General features: G+C 43.8%; 1 non-coding gene across 1 annotated transcript; it reads left to right on the top strand.

The window, feature by feature from the left end:
- Positions 1 to 3,349: 3,349 nt before the first annotated feature.
- On the top strand, positions 3,350 to 3,421 carry TRNAV-GAC (transfer RNA valine (anticodon GAC)). Its single transcript has one exon. It is a non-coding gene; the product is annotated as a tRNA-Val (tRNA).
- The last annotated feature ends 396 nt before the right edge of the window (positions 3,422 to 3,817 follow it).

The following is a 3,817-nucleotide window of genomic DNA, read 5'->3' on the forward strand; positions in this document are numbered from 1 at the left end:
CCACCAGCGGGAGGTTTTGGGGGCGGAGGAGGGACTTCAATGCCATAGAGCCCAAAGGCCAAAGCGGCCATTTTCTCCAGAGGAACTGATCTCTATCAGCTGGAGATCAGTTGTAATCGCAGGAGATCTCCAGCTACTACCTGGAGGTTGGCGACCCTAGCTGGCGGTGAGAGTGGCTTTACAAAGCTCGCTAGGTTGATTTGTTGGCTGCCTTTCTCAAACTGAATCAAAATGGGGACATTCAAATTGGAACAAGTTGTTTTTCAAAATTCACTGAAGAGAAAGGGGAACAACGAAACTCAATCTAATGTTAATCCTCAATTAAAATGTATTAGCTGTCTGTAGTAGCGATTATGCCGTTCTTTTCTTCACGATTGTTGATGTTATACACATCCTGAAACGCTGGACACCATATACGAGGAGTGAGCTGTGAGCCACATTTTAGTGCACATGGATAGGTTTTCCAGGTCCCTCTTTGCAACCGGCGGGAGATTTTTGGGGCGGAGCCTGAGGAGGGCGGGGTTTGGAGAGGGGGAGGATTTCAATGCCATAGAGTCCAATGGCCAAAGCAGCCATTTTCTTCAGGTGAACTGATCTCTATCGGCTAGAGATTAGTTGAAATAGCAGGAGATCTGCAGCTAGTAATTGAAATATATTTATTGGTGTTATATTAGATAGTGTTTAGCTCAACCCCTTTTAAAAATTCACCCCATTTTCATTTTCTTTGCGCTGAATTTTTTCTTATAAAAATTAACACAATTTTCAGTAGTAAATTTTTTTTCCAGCAGCTTATCAACGATGTACAAATGTAGTATTTCTTTCCCTTGAACATGTGGGGAAATTGAAACGGTCAGGCACTGCCCTTCCTGTGATGACCTCAGATACACATTTATTATTTCCTTTCCCCCAAAAGACTCCTGGAAGATCAGAGAGATGGTATACCTCCCTTCTCCTAGCGGACCTTTATCCTGGAACCATGAATAGACTTGTTTGATTCTGTGCGGCCACAAGAGTACCGTGGTTCAGTACTGACTCAGTGAAATATATCTTTTAGGTTTTTTTTTAAAAAAAATCTTTTTTATGCAATGGTTCTCTATAAATATTTTGGCAACTAACTCTTTGTTTCCATTTTTAATTAGAAAACCCCAGGTTTTGACTAAGCACCTCTCCCTTCAGGACAAAATTAGGCTCAGCTAAACTACTGAAGTTTGACCTAACTATTAGGCTTGGCAGGTTCTGCTTTGCCACAGGCAGGAGGTTTTTGGGGTAGGGCTGTGCAAAAAAAAACGTTAAATTTCAGGTTCGGGTTTATTGGGCCTGATTTTTTTTGGGGGGGAAGCCTGAAATAAGTCGAATACCTGTACCGGGAAATATGGGCATTCAGTTTATTTCCAAAACAAATCGACCCTGGGGGGGTCATATTTCAAGGTTGAGCCCCCAAATTCACAGCATAGCTTGAAGGGACTGCACAAACCCCAGAGTTTGGTAAAGATTGGGTCAGGGGGTCTGATTTTATGGGGTTCGGAAGGGGTCACCCCCCCTCCTCCATGAACAACCAGGCCACCTTCCTTCTCTCTAAGGTATTACTGGACTCGAATCTAATACTACTCTTTAGAGTTTCTTGCCCTCGAATAAGGCCGCATTGGCTCTACTGCATACTGTGACCAAATTACCTGAAAGCAACTGTATCCTAGTGGCTAAGAGACTGAAATACTATGGAGAAAATCCTTAGCTAAAGTCTTACCTCTGCGGTGAAATCAGTGGTGGCCTGAAGCTGTTTTTTCAAAGCCTCAGCTCTCATTTGCACCATGGGAGCAATAATAATAGTCTAACTTAAAGAGCGGCTGTAAATATGACTGATACAACGTATACGGAAGACTTTTTAAGCACTATTGTCAAGTATTGCCATTAAAAAATAGTGACCCTGCTAAAATCCCATAATATATTTCCAGGTCCCACTTCATAGAAGGGAAAAGTAATCCCTGAAGTCCATGTAACACATGGAAGCAACCTTCGACTTCATGTGAATGCCTTTGCATGTTTGTACATTAGATGTGAGATGTCTCCGCTCCATTGTGTGTATTAAGTGCCATCAAGTCGCTTCCGACTTATGACCATCCTTTGCATAAATGACCTCTAAAATGTTCTGTCTTGCAAACTGAGGGCCGTGGCTTCCTTGACTGAGTCCATCCCTCTCATGTTGGGTCTTCCTCTTTTCCTGCTGCCTTCATCTTTTCCTAGCATGATTGTCTTTTCCAGTGACTCTAGTCTTCTCATCATGTGACCAAAGTATGTGACCAAAGCCTCAGTTTAGTCCATTTAGCTTCTTGGCAGAATTCAGGCTTGATTTGACCTAAAACCCATTGATTTGTTTTTTTGGCAGTTCGTGGTATCTATAAAACTCTCCACCAACACCACATTTCAAAAGAAACAACTTTCTTCCTGTCAGCTTTCTTCATTGTCCAAATTTCACACACACACATAGTAATAAGGAATACTATGGTATGAATTATATTGATCCTAGTCAGCAGTGACACATCCTTACGCTTAAGAATCTACTATCTCCTTCATGGCTGCCCTTCCCAGTCCCAGTCTCCTTTTGATTTCTTGGTTGCAGTCTCCCTTTTGGTTGATGATGGAGCCAAGGACTAGAAAATCTTCAACTGCAATTTCTTCATCGTCATCCTTCAAGTTGTGTAATTCCCCAGCGGTCATTACTTGTTATCTTCTTGCTGTTTAGCAGTAATCGTAAGAACATAAGAAAGGCCATGCTGGATCAGACCAAGGTCCATCAAGTCCAGCAGTCTTTTCACACAGTGGCCAACTGGTTGCCTCTAGGAAGCCCACAAACATGACAACTGCAGCAACACTGTCCTGCCTGTGTTCCACAGCACCTAATATCATAGGCATGCTCCTCTGATCCTGGAGAGAATAGGTATGCATCCTCCTCCTTTGGCACTTTCTGCTTTAACCTTCATCTCCACTCTACTCTCTGAGATGTTAATTTCTACAGACTTGTGGGAGGGAAGCTGAACTCTGAGGAAAAACAATACTACTTGCATGGAAATGTGTGTATGCTTACCTTAGTTCTGTCCCAATGAGGATTTATTCTCTGCACTCCTGGATCCAGGGACATCCTTAGGGTCACAATCAATAACACAGACTGCATCTATCAAATCCCACTTTGCCCATCCAAAGCCATTTTATAGTTTAGTTTATCTTGCAGGTGTTTGAAAAGGTACTCTGGTTAAAATTCTTTTTTCTGCACACATATTTAAGGTGTAACAATTTTGATGTCCATTACCCACAATCACCTGGTTCTCATCATGCTCAGGGGCTGTGGGGGGTGAGGGGTGTGGCTCAGTGGCAGAGCATCTGCTTGACATGCAGAAGGTCCCAGGTTCAATCCCTGGCATTTCCAGTTAAAGGGGCTAGGCAAGTAGGTGATGCGAAAGACCTCTGCTTGAGACCCTGGAGAGCCGCTGCCAATCTGAGCAGACAATACTGACCTTGATGGACCAAGGCTCTCATTCAGTATAAGGAAGCTTCATGCGTTCAAGTGAGGAGTTTTTAAGGTTGGGGCGGGATGTATGTGGATAAGAAATGGTCTGCCTCCCACTACCTGTAGGGTTGCCAGGTCCCTCTTTGCCACTGGTGGGAGGTTTTTTTGGGTGGAGCCTGAGGAGGGTGGGGTTTGGGGAGGGGAGGGACTTCAGTCCCATAGAGTCCAGTTGCCAAAGTGGCTACTTTCTCCAGGGGGACTGATCTCTATCGGCTGGAGACCAGTTGTAATAGCAGGAGATATCCAGCTAGTACC

The sequence above is a fragment of the Euleptes europaea genome, chromosome 3, assembly GCF_029931775.1.
Source record: "Euleptes europaea isolate rEulEur1 chromosome 3, rEulEur1.hap1, whole genome shotgun sequence".
Classification (NCBI taxonomy): Eukaryota; Metazoa; Chordata; class Lepidosauria; order Squamata; family Sphaerodactylidae; genus Euleptes; species Euleptes europaea.